This window comes from Bubalus kerabau, chromosome 16 (genome assembly GCF_029407905.1).
Source record: "Bubalus kerabau isolate K-KA32 ecotype Philippines breed swamp buffalo chromosome 16, PCC_UOA_SB_1v2, whole genome shotgun sequence".
Classification (NCBI taxonomy): domain Eukaryota; kingdom Metazoa; phylum Chordata; class Mammalia; order Artiodactyla; family Bovidae; genus Bubalus; species Bubalus kerabau.
In genome coordinates, this window is record NC_073639.1 from 32,400,347 (window position 1) to 32,415,961 (window position 15,615).

General features: G+C 38.1%; 1 long non-coding RNA gene across 1 annotated transcript in view; it reads right to left on the bottom strand.

The window, feature by feature from the left end:
* The window catches only part of LOC129629804 (uncharacterized), a 127,719-nt gene that overhangs the window by 30,883 nt on the left and 81,221 nt on the right, over positions 1-15,615 (bottom strand). Inside the window, exon 2 of the long non-coding RNA XR_008703332.1 lies at positions 15,126-15,265. This is a non-coding gene — a long non-coding RNA (uncharacterized LOC129629804). The remainder of the gene's footprint in view (positions 1-15,125; positions 15,266-15,615) is intronic.

The window sequence follows — 15,615 nt, forward strand, 5'->3', positions numbered from 1 at the left end:
CTGGAGTTTCAGCTTTAGCATCAGTCCTTCCAAAGAAACCCCAGGGCTGATCTCCTTCAGAATAGACTGGTTGGATCTTCTTGCAGTCCAAGGGACTCTCAAGAGTCTTTTCTAACACCACAGTTCAAAAGCATCAATTCTTCGGCGCTCAGCCTTCTTCACAGTCCAACTCTCACATCCATACATGACCACTGGAAAGACCATAGCCTTGACTAGACGAACCTTTGTTGGCAGTCATGTCTCTGTTTTTCAATATGCTATCTAGGTTGGTCATAACTTTCCTTCCAAGGAGTAAGCGTCTTTTAATTTCATGGCTGCAGTCACCATCTGTAGTGATTTTGGAGCCCAGAAAAATAAAGTCTGACACTGTTTCCACTGTTTCCCCATCTATTTCCCATGAAGTGGTGGGACTGGATGCCATGATCTTCGTTTTCTGAATGTTGAGCTTTAAGCCAAATTTTTCACTCTCCACTTTCACTTTCATCAGGAGGCTTTTGAGTTCCTCTTCACTTTCTGCCATAAGGGTGGTGTCATCTGCATATCTGACTTAGGAAACTATAAAAAGAGGAGCAAATTCAATCCAAAATAAACAGGAGAAAAGAAATAAAAATTAGAGCAGAAATCAATGAAATTGAAAAGAGTACATCAATGGAGATGAGCAAAGAAACCAAAAGCTGATTCTTCGAAAATACCAATAAAATTGATAAGCCAGGTAACTAAGAAAAAGGAGAGATAGAGGACAGATTGCTAATATCAGAAATAAAACAGAGGGAGGACATCCCAAAGACATTAAAAGGATAATAAAGGAATATTGTGAGCAACTCTTTGCCCACAAATGTGACAAACTGAATGAGACAGACCAATTCCTAAAAAGAATCTGCTAAAACTTACATAAGAAGAAATAAACAATCTGAATATAACTATATTTAAGAAATTAAATCAATAATAGCTTTTCAAAACAGAAAGTGCCACACCCAGATGGGTTCAATGGCAAATTATACCAAATATTTAAGGAAGAAATTATGTCAATTCCCTACAACATTGAAGAAAAGATAAAAGCAGAGAGAATCCTGCCTAACTTATTCTATGAAGCCAGTGTTACCTTAATACCAACACCAGACAAAGACATTACAAGAAAACTACAAACTAATATCTTTCATAAACATACATGCAAAACTTCACAACAAAACATTAGCAAATTGAATTCAAAAAATGTATAAAAATTATATACCACAACTAAGTGGAACTTATCCCAGATATGCAAACTTGGTTCAACACCCAAAAATCAAATAACGTAATCCATCACATCAACAAACTAAAAGATAAAAATCATATGATCATATTAATAGATGAAGAAAAAGCATTTGACAAAATTCAACACCCATTTATAGTAAAAACTCTCATTAAGCTAGGAATACATGATGGAATCCCTAAAGGAGGATACCATCAACATTTTGCATTCATTATGTCAGCAAATTTGGAAGACCCAGCTATGGCCACAGGACTGGAAAAGGTCAATCCTCATCCCAATTCCAGAGAAGGGTATTACCAAAGAATGTGTTAACCATCAGGCAATTGCACTCATTTCCCATGCTAGTAAGGTCATGCTTAAAATCTTGCATGCTAGGCTTCAGCATTATGCAAACCAAGAACTTCCAGATGTGCAAGATGAGCTTAGAAAAGGAAGAAGAACTAGAAATCAAATTGCCAACATTCGCTGGATTATAGAGAAAGCAAGGGAATTTCAGAAAAACATCTATCTCTGTTTCATTGACTATGCTAAAGCCTTTGACAGTGGGGATCATGAAAAACTGTGAAAAGCTCTTAGAGAGATGGGAATACCAGACAGTCTTATCTGTCTCCTGAGAAACCTGTATGCAGGTCAAGAAGCAAGTTAGAACCCTGTATGAAACAACTGACTGGTTCAAGATTGAAAAAGGAGCACGACAGGGCTGTCTGCTGTCACCATGTTTGTTTAACCTATATGCTGAGCACATCACGAGAAATGCCGGGTTGGATGAGTTATAAGCTGGAATCAAGATAGGCTGAAGGAACATCAACAACCTCAGACAGGCAGATGATACCACTCTAATGGCAGAAAGCAAGAAGGAACTCAAGACCTCTTGATGAGGGTGAAGGAGGAGAGTGAAAGAGCCGGCTTAAAACTGAATACTAAAAGAACAGATCATGGCATCCAGTCCCATTACTTCTGGCAAATAGAAAGGGAAAGGTGGAAGTAGTGACAGATTTCCTCTTCCTGGACTCCAAAATCACTGCAGATGGTGACTGCAGCCGTGAAATCATAAGATGACAGAAAAGTTATGACAAACCTAGACAGTGTGTTGAAAAGCAGAGACATTACTCTGTGGACAAAGGTCCATATACTCAAGGCTATGGTTTTCCCACTGGTCACGTACAGGTGTGAGAAATGGCCTTTAAAGAAGACAGGATGCCAAAGAATTGCTGCCTTCAAACCGAGGTGCTGGAGAAGACTCCTGGAAGTCTTGCGCAACAAGATCAAACCAGCCAATCTTAAGGGAGATCAACCTTGAATATTCACTGAAAGGACTGATGCTGAAGCTGAAGCTCCAATAATTTGATCGTCTGATGCACTTAGATGACTCATTGGAAAAATCCTTGATGCTGGGAAAGATTGAGGGCAGAAGGTGAAGAGGGTGCCAGAGGATGAGATGGCTGGATGGCATCACCAATGCAATGGACATGAACTTGGGCAAACTCTGGGAGGTGGTGAGGGACAGGGACGCCTGGTGTGCTGCAGTCCATGGTATCACAAAGAGCTGGACATGGCTGGGCAACTGAGCAACAACAACAACAGAGGGGAACTTTCTCTGCTTGATAATGGTAGTCTATCAAAAACCTACCTGTCATGCTTAATGATAAGAAACTATAACATTTTCCAATAAAATCAGGTTCAAGGCAAGTATATCCCCTCTTACCATTCTTTTTCAACACTGTGTCAGAAATCCTTATTTGCAGTAAAATAAGAAAAGAACATAAATCACAAAGTGGGAAGGAAAACATAAAACTATCTTTGTTTTCAGATGACATGATTGTCTATATAGAGGATCTGAAAGAACTAACAAATAACTCCTAGAACTATATAGCACAGTTGTAAGACACAAGGTTAATAGAGAAAAATTAATTGCTTTCATATATATATGAACAAAGACAAAATGGAATTTAACAAATTTAAAACACAATATCATTTACATTATCACCCCAAAAGTAAAACAGTTAGGTACAAATTTATATATACAAGATCCATATGAGGAAAACTACAAAACTGTGATGAATGAAACTAAAGAATAACTAAATAAATGGAAGGATATTTCATGTTTATGGATAGGAAGACTTAATGTTGTCAAGATGTCAGTTCTCCCCAACTCGACCTATAGATCCTATGCAATACCAATAAAAATCTCAGAAAGTTGTTTTATAGATATTGACAAACTGATTCTAAAATTTACATGAAGAGGCAAAAGAACCATGAGAGCCAAAATAACACTTAAGAGAACAAAGTCTGAGCAAAGAACAATGCTACTGGACTTCAAGACTTAACTACAAAGTATTAGCAATCAAGACTATGTAGTACTGGTTGAAGAATAGACATATAAGATCAATGGAACAAAATAAAGGGCCCAGAAACAGTTTCACATAAAAATAGTCAACTGATATGTGACAAAAGATTAAAGACAATAGAATGAAACAAACATAGTCTCTTCAACAAATGGTATTGGAACAACTGGGTATATACATGCAAAAAAAAAAAAAAAAAAAGGAATCTATGTACGAAACTTAAGTGAAGTGAAATCACTCAGTTGTGTCCGACTCTTTGCGACCCCATGGACTGCAGCCTACCAGGCTCCTCCGTCCATGGGATTCTCCAGGCAAGAATACTGGAGTGGGTTGCCATTGCCTTAAGTCCTTCACAAAAATTCACAGACCTAAATGTAAAGCACAAAACTATAAAATTCCTAGAAGATAATATAGGAGAAAACCTAGATGACCTCAGTGATACCTTTTAAGATACAAGACAGGAGACCTGATCCATGACAGAAGTAATTGATAAGCTTGACTTCATTAAAATTAAAAACTACTATTCTACATCAGACAATACCAAGAGAACCAGAAGACAAGTTGCAGATTGTCTTGCAAACAACACATCTGAGAAGCTGCTTTGCAAACAACACATCTGAGAAAATATTTGCAAACAACATATTTGAGATGCTGCTCCATGCTGTATATCTTCAGGGAAATGCAAATTAGAACAACAGTGAGTTACCACTCCACACCTACTAGAATAACCAAAATCTGGAACACCAAAAACACCAAATGCTAACGAGGAGGTGGAGTAACAGGAATGTTCATTCAGTGTTGATGGGAATTCAAAATGTTACAGCCACTTTGGAAGAGAGTTTGGCAGTTTCTTTCAAAACTAAATACACTCTTACCATGGGATCCAACAATCCTATTTCTTGGTGTTACCTAAATTGCTGAAAACTTATATCCATGTAAAACCCACACACAGATGTTTACCAAATTGCCAAACTTGAAATTAGTAGGCGAATGGATAAACCAGTATGTCCAGACAATGGAATACTATTTAGCCCTAAGAAGAAATGAGCTAGCAAGCCAAGAAAATATGTGAAGGAAATATGAAAGCATTTTGCTAAGTGAAAAAAAAGCCAATATGAGACTCATGCTGTATGATTCCAATTCTATGATTTTTTTGGAAAAGAAAAAATTATAGAGACTATAAAAAGATCAGTGTTTACCAGTGATGGAAGGTTGGGGACCTGAGTAAGCAGAACCCAGAGGATCTTTTAGGACATCATACTCTGTATGATGCTTTTAATTATGGAAATACTTCATTATACATTTGTCCAAACCCACTGAATATACATCAAAAATGAATCCTTAGGTAAACTACAGACTTGGGATGATTATGATGTGTCAATATAGGAACAGTGTGGAGATTCCTTACAAAACTGGAAATAGACCTGCCTTATGATCCAGCAATCCCACTGCTGGGCATACACACTGAGGAAACCAGAAGAGAAAGAGACACGTGTACCCCAATGTTCATCGCAGCACTGTTTATAATAGCCAGGACATGGAAGCAACCTAGATGTCCATCAGCAGATGAATGGATAAGAAAGCAGTGGTACATATACACAATGGAGTATTACTCAGCCATTAAAAAGATACATTTGAATCAGTTTTAATGAGGTGGATGAAACTGGAGCCTATTATACAGAGTGAAGTAAGCCAGAAAGAAAAACACCAATACAGTATACTAACACATATATATGGAATTTAGAAGGATGGTAACAATAACCCTGTGTACGAGACAGCAAAAGAGACACTGATGTATAGATCAGTCTTATGGACTCTGTGGGAGAGGGAGAGGGTGGGGAGATTTGGGAGAATGGCATTGAAACATGTATAATATCATGTATGAAATGAGTCGCCAGTCCAGGTTTGATGCACGATACTGGATGCTTGGGGCTGGTGCACTGGGACGACCCAGAGGGATGGTATGGAGATGGAGGAGGGAGGAGGGTTCAGGATGGGGAACACAGGTATACCTGTGGCGGATTCATTTCAATATTTGGCAAAACTAATACAATATTGTAAAGTTTAAAAATAAAATAAAATTTAAAATTAAAAAAAAAGTGTACTTTTCTGAAAGCGATGCTGATAACAAAGGAAGTTATGCATGTGTGGGAGCAAGAAGTATATGGCAAGTCTCTATCTTCCTCACAATTTTTTTCTTCCTCTCAATTCTGTTGTAAGCCTAAAATTGCTCTAAAAATAAAATGTGAAATAAAAACCCACATTAATATTTTAACATACCAGGTCCTTCGAGAAGTTTCATTATAGTTAATTCAGTCCGTAATTTTTGGCCACGTAGAGTATTGAGTAGAAAACGTGATTTGATTACTGATAGGACTGGAGGTCAGTATGGCTTCATGGCTACTCTTTGCAATAAAAGGAAAAGGTATGATATTAACCCATTATCGTAGATTACATCCTGAAATCCAGAGCATAGGAAAAACCTTTAAATTATACACAGCTGTATAATAACCTTAACAACGTAACAGGATCACTGACATAAAGTAAAAGCATAAAATGTCACAACATACATGTAACAATATCTATGATGTTTGTGGAAATTATAAGGTATTTTTTGAAAAAATTAGAATATTTAGTAGAATCAACTGTCTATCCAATATCTTATCCTCTCTTTCCTTGATTACCAATTTTGTTCTATGGTATAAAAGTTAGAAAATCCAATTTTGTTCTATGGTGTAAAAGTTAGAAAACATTTTCTATAAACAGACAGATAGTGAATATCTTTGCTTTGCAAGTGACATAGACTGTTGCAATTACTCAACAATTTTAGTGTGAAAGCAGTCACAGACAATAAGTAAATGAACATGCATGGCAGCAACCCAATAAAACTTTATTTACAGAAACAGACAGAGGGCTGGATACAATCCACAGGTAAACTTCTTGATTTAGGAAGTCTGACCCAATCGCAGCTCCTAGAGCTAAATCTTTTTTGATAGAAAGCTATCAAGCTTATCCTATTCTTAGCTATTAGTTGTTTGAGGTGGGCAGGTGACCCAGTTCTAGCCAAAGAGATATGAGGCGGGGGTCGCCTGGAAAGTTTCTCATTCCTAAGAAGGACACATCAGAAGAGATCATGTCTTTGTGCTTTTCATTGTTGTCTGTAGAGAGGATGCCTAGGACTGCTGCAGACATACTGCTTCTGGGCTGAGCATAAAGCCAGCTCGCTGAGGGGGCAGATCTAAGAGACCCTCAGAGAAGTGCAGCCCTGACCTACTATGTCCTGAGAAGTCCTGTTTCTTGAATTCTTATTAGTCATATAATAGATAACCCACATTGGTTAAACCATTATGAGAGGTCACAACCTAAAGCAGCCCAACTGATACAGAAAGAAAGAGAAGGAATATAAGAATAGTTTATTTTCTTCCATTGAGGTATACCACAGTTTAATAATTCATCTATTCATCATATAGGTATTAAAATTAAATATATAAAACATGAATCTTGCCTCATAGCCTAGGAATTTGACTTAGAAGTTTGCAGATATCCTTCCATCCCAGATATCAAAAAGCATTAATTTAAGTAAGAAGAATAGGAAAAGTGGAAAAATATAACAAAACATCTTGAGATAAAATTGGTAGATATAAATCATGACAATGTGTAATATCTCTATTACATTGCAAGACAAATTAATTACATGTCTATGAAATTGAAAGTCAGTTTTAATGAAAGTTTCTCTTTATTTCAGGAGACTCTCACTCTATTCAAAAATAGCCAAGAAGTTTATTATAAAACGTGGAATAGTTTTCAGCTCTTGGCTTGTTTTCTTTGGGAATTATGCACTGCTGGAATCCACCATGTCCTCGGTTGAGCTAGTGTGATCAGAGTACACTGAGCCATTGTAGCAAATGGTATTTTTCAGCAAAAGTTGTAACAATATATATCATATGTCCTATGATCAAGAGGTGGGATCTGTGGCCTCTCCTCTTGAACCTGAGTGAACTCAGTGGAATGATACAGGTTGACTTTCAAGAGTGGTTCATAAAAGTCTTGAAGGCTGTCCTGCTCCTCTCTAAAAAATCTCCCCAAATCCTCTCATGTCCCACTAGAGACTTCCCCTCAAGTAACATTCAATCACCTCCCTCGATTATAGGCATATAGCTATACTTCTAGGTCACAGAGTAAAGAAAGGATAAGATAGAATGTTTCTTTTTTATTTCTCCAAATCCCTTGTTATAATATAAACACTTTAACCTGCTATGCTCAGGGCTTTCTCTTTTGATTTTCAAAAGCATCTTAGAAAAGTTAAGCAAAAAACATCAGACAGACTGATTTGTTGTTGTTCAGTCGCTAAGTTGTGTCTGACTCTTTGCAACCCCATGAACTGCAGCATGCTAGGCTTCCCTGTCCTTTATATCTCCCAGAGTTTGCTCAAACTCATGTCCACTGAGTCAGTGATGGCATCCAGCCATCTCATCCTGTTACCCACTTTTCCTCCTGCCCTCAATCTTTCCCAGTATCAGGGACTTTTCCAATGAGTCAGCTCTTCACATCAGGTGGCCAAAGTATTGGAGTTTCAGCAACAATCCTTCTAGTGAAAATTCATGGTTGATTTCCTTTAGGATTGACTGATTTGATCTTCTTGCTGTCCAAGGGACTCTCAAGTGTCTTCTCCAGCACCATATTTCAAAAGCATCAATTCTTAGGTGCTCAATCTTCTTTATGGTCCAAATCTCACATCTGTTCATGACCACTGGAAAAACCATGGCTTTGACGATACAAACTGTTGTTGGCAAAGTGATGTCTCTGCTTTTTAATATGATGTCTTTGTTTGTCACAGCTTTTCTTCCAAGGAGTAAGAATTTTTAAATTTCTTTTAAGTTGTTTTAACCACAGTGATTGCTCCTTATTATTTCCATTCTCATGAAACAATCCTACTTCTCCCCAGAGGCAAAGAAGGTATCTGACTAGAGGAAATGTCCTGAGAAGAAAAAAGGAAAACACAGATCTCAACATTTAAAAATCTTGTCACCTTTGTCAATGGCCACAAAGAAACCAAGACAAAAGAGTTCAGGTGACTCAGCCCAAAACTTTCATATAAAAACAGAAACCAAAAAATAACAACAAAAAGACAGGGGCTACTGGAAGATCTATTGGAAAATAAATTATAGTCACCTGCCTTTCAGTCAGGGGTTAGTAGAATTATCATCATGTTTGAAAAACAAATTGTCTTTAAAAAAGTCCTCTGTTGAGGAGAGCGTGAGTTGTTAGGTAACCATAGAGGCCATGAAATTTGCTTAGTGGAATAATTTCCAAATTAAATTTTAGTGCTGTAGTGTATCCCTTGCTGATTTAGTCTAAACCATATGTGGGAAGACCCTGATGCTGGGAAAGATTGAAGGCAGGAGGAGAAGGGGAAAACAGAGGACGAGATGATTGGATGGCATCACCGACTCAATGGACATGAGTTTCAGCAAGCTCCAGGAGATGGTGAAGGACAGGAAAGCCTGGCATGCTGCAGTCCATGGGGTCACAAAGAGTTGGACACAACTGAGCAACTGAACAACAAACAATGACAAATATATGGGACTGACAGGCAAGAGATGTTTTCAAAAAGTAAAAGATAAGTTAGGTTTCCAGGGACATCGTTGTGTAAATTTCTTTAAATGCTTTATACCAAAGCCTGGTGGCCACTCTGCAGGCACCACACATGAGAAGGAGGGGAGGATGACCAAGGGATTGTAACTTTTAGGAAAATTTTAGGTTGGAGATGCTGCACTCCCACCTCTACCCTCATACAATGCAGCAGTGTTCCGCAGCTCCTGGAGACCCGGGAATAGTAGCTGACCCAAAGCCCAAAGCCAAAGAAGCAAAAGCTGCGAATGAATTTTTAAATAAACCAAAATAGAGTATGTACTGGAAGGGAAAGGAGCTTTATAGGTCACCTTGTCTGTCCTCCCACTCAGTTTCCTGTCAGTCTCCCTAACAGTTGGCCGTCCCGCCTGTTCCTGCACCTGCACCCCGGAGAGCTCACACGCCCCACGGCAGCCGATTCCAGTTTTAAACTGTGCAGCCCAACTGAAAAGAAAGAAAGAACATCTCTTTTTACTGAGCTAAAGCTTGTCATCCTACAATTCCCACTCTTTTTCGTTCTATTCAAATTAAGCCACAGTCTGGATCAAGATATACCTCAAAGAAAACCAGAAAGTGGCTCGTTGTTAGAGAAGCAACGAGTCTGCTTGCTGTGTTGGTCTCCCACCTACTTCCTTAGGAACTTGTTAATACTAAGGGACCAAAGAGCGCCTTGCTTTCCTTCAGGTTTTAAAGGTAAAGGACAACCCTTTACCCAGCACAGCCCCCTGCAAGTGTGCATGGAGCCCAGCTCTTCAGGAAGGGTGCACATAAATGGTTTCTCCTAATTATTCTCACTGAGTGAACTTTCAAAAGCCTGTGCCAAGCAAAATGTGGGCAATTTTCCTGGTAGAATTGCCCAAATGTAGAGGTTTAAAATATTTTTTCATTTGTTTTCTGCTTTTAGCATGGCCCTTTTCCCTAGCATATGTACCCTGAATTCCCTCTTGCTAAGCTATTGTTTATCTTCATAACTGTATTTTTAACTCAGTATGACCCTTAAAGGACCAAAAGTCTTTTTCAAAGGAAACCAGTACTGAATTGCAGATTTGGAAATCCTTTCCTGTTGTGGTTGCAGTGGTTTGTACACTAGAATTAACACCGCACACTCAATTGACTTTACAAAATCAAAATCTAAATTACCTCTTTGTTTCATTGTTTTGTTTCTCTGATAAGCCAGCCTTTCATTCCTTAGGCCTGAGAGGTTAGTGGCCTTTTTTCACAGAAATGTAAGGAATTAAAACAAAAGGTGAAGAGTAGAATATCAGTAAGACCCTATTTTTACTCTTCCCCAGAGCTAAAAATCTTACCACCGAAAGATTTGAATCGAAAAAACACTGCTACAGTGAATTAAATACTGAAGGCAAATGAAGAATCTGAAGAGTTAAAGAAAAGAAACTGGCAAAGGATTACATTAAAGTTAAACAATTCTTAACAAAATAAAAGAGTAGGCATACAATAATTCATGAAAGTCACGTGCTTGATTTACTTAACGTCTCTGCAGTGAGTACTTCTCATTAACTTACCAAAGTCAGCATTGCTCCTTAGGGGGAAAAAGGAAATTCTGGCATATCAAGGAATAAATAGAGTGCTGCAGTATTATTCACTGAATCATTTTGGGGGCAAATTTAGTGCTGTTTTCATGTCTTTGTATTCCTTCTAAGTCTATGTTTGTCAATGTCAATTCAACCCTCCCTGAAAACAACAGAGCTACAATTAGAGAAGTAAAAAGCAGTTTGTATGTAATTTAAATGCTGCAAACTGGCAATCTTCTTATGAAAACCACAAACAGTTATTTCCATTCTCATGCACCAGTGCATCTGGTTCACCACCATTTTTTAAATCTAGGATTGCATATGAATTGATAGTTAATTTCATTGCTGGGGGGGAAAAAAGAAGCTACATTTTTGACAGGGGTGAGTTATTTGCTTTTTAGTCACAGTACATTGTCATGCTTATGTGGTTAATGATTTAAATTATATAACCAACTAACCAGATAACAATTCCTTGCTCTGCTTAGCTCAGTAAGTTTTCCCAGGGTCACTGATATCAGGTGATGATAACCCTATCTCCATATTGGCCTAAATTTTGCTGTGTTGAGAACAATCAGCTATCAGCAGCACCACAAAGATGGAGAGTCTTGAATAATACCAAAAAGGAAGAATTTTGTTTCTATTTGATCTGTCTTTGCCATCTCTGATTAAAGGTAAAAAAAAAAAAAAAACACATGAATGAAAGTAAACCCACCTTTGAACAATTCCCAAATAGGCCTGTTGCATTGAAGGGCACCTTCATTAAAGAGAGATTTACAGACTTCTTAAAAGACACGTATTTGCATCTGTTTAGCTTATATATGAAGAAATCACATGTGGGGAAAACATTTGAATAAACAAAAACCACAGAGATAATGAAAGCCTTTGGTACAACATTGATATGCAAGAACATCCTTCAGGATCACTCAAGAGGAAGTGAGCTTTAATGCAAAAGCATTAGTAATGGACTTTCTATTTTCTTATTAGAATTAACCTTGATCTGGAAGAAAAAACTTTTTTCTTCACTGTTGAATACATATTTCTCTCCAACTAATATGTTCTACTAAAACCTAAAAAAAAGTGGCACTTATACTGGATTTATTATGCTTGAAATGGGTACTGCCAGAAACAAAATAACTGAGAAAACTATTTATTTATGAAGGAAACAAGTTGTTTCCAAGGATCATAATGGTATTATAGGGAATGCTAGAATTTCCTTCCCAGCAGGTATTTTCAAAAAAGAAAGATTCTCCCCACCAGAGAAAAGTTTAGCCAAAATTTGCCAATGGCAGAAAAATGAATAGATTATTCCTTGAAATTCACTCCAAGCCTATTCTTTTATGCTCCTAGTTTTCATTTGCTAGTTCTTAAAATCAGAGCAGTGAATGAAAAATGTGATTTATTAGCAAGCTATAAGCACAGCCTGATTCAGCTTCACATATACTTTAATACTTTAAGTTTGAATTCTATAATTTGAAGTCAATGCCATATTATATCCTTGTGCTATCTGTCTTTCTCACTAGCTTAGTCGAATATAGTGTGTGAGGAAAATAAACTTACACATTTGTCTGATGCAATACAGTCACGCCTTCAAAGGCATGACACCTGTTAGCTGTTTGAACAGTAAAAAGATAAAACAATTAAAGCTTAATTTAAAACTGGAGCAAAGTGCTGTTATTTCTAGACTGGGTACCTAAAGCAGAAGTGCCCTAACCTTTAACATTTTTAGGCAACACGAGTATTTATTGAATTATGCTATTGGAAATGTTGCTGCTGCTGCTGCTAAGTCGCTTCAGTCGTGTCCGACTCTGTGCGACCCCATAGACGGCAGCCCACCAGGCCCTGCCGGACCTGGGATTCTCCAGGCAAGAACACTGGAGTGGGTTGCCATTTCCTCCTCCAATGCATGAAAGTGAAAAGTGAAAGTGAAGTCGCTCAGTCATGTCCGACTCTTATCGACCCCATGGACTGCAGCCTACCAGGCTCCTCTGTCCATGGAATTTTCCAGGCAAATACTTGCACTCAAATAACTTCGAGCCCTAAAGCTGAGACTCTCTATCCTACCTCCCCTCTGGGTATTTCATAATCCAAGCCCCAGTACCCCCTCTACCCTCTAGATATGTATTTCAAGTAGAACTTAAGAGATTCATTCAAAAGAAATGAAAATGAAAATTACATGGTGAAGCTCGAATAATGGAATACAGAAGTAAGCCAGGTATCCATGGCTGTTAAGGCCCACCATAGATTATTTTAGGATTTTTATGCACTAGGATCTCCAATTGCCACCAGGCTAATATTAGGATGCAAATACCCAGCCCTTGCTACTTCTTCAAGACCTGCCCAGTCCTGGGCATATCTCTGTTTAAAGGACTTGCTGCTGCTGCTAAGTCACGTCAGTCATGTCCGACTCTGTGCGACCCCATAGATGGCAGCCCACCAGGCTCCCCCATCCCTGGGATTCTCCAGGCAAGAACACTGGAGTGGGTTGCCATTTCCTCCTCCAATGCATGAAAGTGAAAAGTGAAAGTGAAGTCGCTCAGTCGTGTCCGACTCTTAGCAACCCCATGGACTGCAGCCTACCAGGCTCCTCCATCCATAGGATTTTCCAGGCGAGAGTACTGGAGTGGGGTGCCATTGCCTTCTCCGTTAAAGGACTTAAGAATTCTAATTTGACTCAGTATTTGCACCTGAAATTCACTCCTATAATCTTCATAAGGAAATTATCAACATCCCTAAACAGAAGTGATTCTCTTTTAATCTCTTAAAGATATTTTGTGCTTAGGCACTCAGTCGTGTCCAACTCTTTGCAACTCCATGGACTATAGTCTGCCAGGCTCCTCTGTCCATGGAGATTCTCCAGGCAAGAATATTAGAGTAATTGTCATGCCCTCTTCTAGAGGATCTTCCCAGCCCAAGAACTGAACCCAGGTCTCCTGCATTGCAGGTGGACTCTTTACCATCTGAGCCACCAGGGAAGCCCAAAAGATATTTTACATACCTAAAATTGGCCTATAACTTAAGTCTGGGAAAGAACTGGCTAGAGGCTAAGGAGTTGATGTTTAACTGTATAAAATAATTTAATTAATCCTTTTCAGTGTCCAACAACATATGCTTGTATACACTCTAAGGACATATCATTTTATGATTGTTATATTATTATTTGTTTATCTGTTTATATTTCTTTGATACCATGATTTATGTCTTGCTTATTTTTTTTACACCTTGGAGAATCTTACACAGTGATTTGCTCATAATAGTGGTTCAATAAATTCTCATTGACTTTAATTATTCACCACTGCAGAGATCTTGTAGGGCTATGGAGAAAAAAGATTCAGCTTGTCAGACTGCCTTGTAAACATAAACTCTCTTTATATAGATGACAATATTAAGTGATTTCTCGACTGACATTGAGATCCGACATTGACATTCAACCCGCATTGGCGTCCAGCTTTGTCACTAGATACTATCGCATGTGTTTCTGTTCCTTCAAATAAAAGCCCTACTTATATCTTGTTGCTTTTTAAACTCAGGAACAGTTCAGGGTTTATCTTGCTGGGATACATTTTTCACCTATTTCACAGATAAAATCGATTGGTTTCAGAAGGAGTTCAGTAGCTCAGCAGGAGCAGTGTGAAAGCCCATGGTAGGAGACGCAGCATTTTCGTTTTCTACTTTCTACATGCTTTTTCCTGCCAAAGGTTTTAGTCACGTTCTGTAATAACACCCAGTACTTCTTTGGAGAAAATGATAGCCTTCCTTAAGGGTGGCAAGATGTGGTTTCTTTACCACAGAAAAGAATGTTAGCTGTCATGAAAGAAGAAAAGTTGCCAATATAATTTACAAATTCGAATTTGATATTTCAACAACATAGGTCTGGAAAACAAAATCATTAACCCAAAAACAAGCTCCAAATAAGACAAGTCATAATTCAGTGAAGCCTGAATTAATTAGAAAGTTGGCAGTGAATGCTGAATGACACTGTCAAAGTGGAAATTGTTGGTACTGAGCTGAAATTCCATGCTTGCTTGCTTTTCTGACAAAACATAATCACCTTCTACCTCCTCTAAGTTACAAAGCAAGGAGGAGCCACAGAAAGTCCTGGAAGACTGGGAACTCAATGAGAAATAACTTTGTTGACAAAATCTCATCAACAGCTGGCCACCTCCATGACACTAAGATGAAGGAACATCACTCATCTGGCTAAATCCTGACACACACTTTCTTTTTCATTCATTTTCAAAATATCCTCAGTAACAATAATCATATTCCAATTTTTTTTAATGTATCAATAACCAATAGAAAAGTCACTCTGACCTCAGAATGATTCTTTAATTTGCAGTCACAAAATTGTTTTTCAGTAACACTCACTCATTTGTTCCTCCAGGGTTAGGAGATCTGTCGTTCCTTCCAGTTGTAAAGGGCGCATTTCTGAGAGCCAGATTCCAGACTAGCCTGTCTGCTCCTATTTCACAGCAGCCCACAAAGATGGACTCCAAGTCAAATCGAGGCTTCAATTTTTTTAAAAAAACAATGCAACAAAATAGCAATTAACCTTAAACATCTTTCACCAGTGTTTTGTGGATTATCAAAGAAGAGATAGGAAAAGTTGTTTTTTTTTTAATATAGTTTATCTTTCATAATTAGGAGTTATACATGAAGCTGATTTTTTAGATGACCTGCCTGGACTGTTCAAGAAGAGATGGAAAGAATACATGGAAGAACTATACAATAAAGACCTTAATGAGCCAGATTACTATGATGGTGTGGTCAGTCATCCAGAGCCAGATATTCTGGAGTGTGAAGTCAAGTGGGTATTAGGAAGCACTGCTGTTAATAAAGCTAGTGGATGTGACGGAAT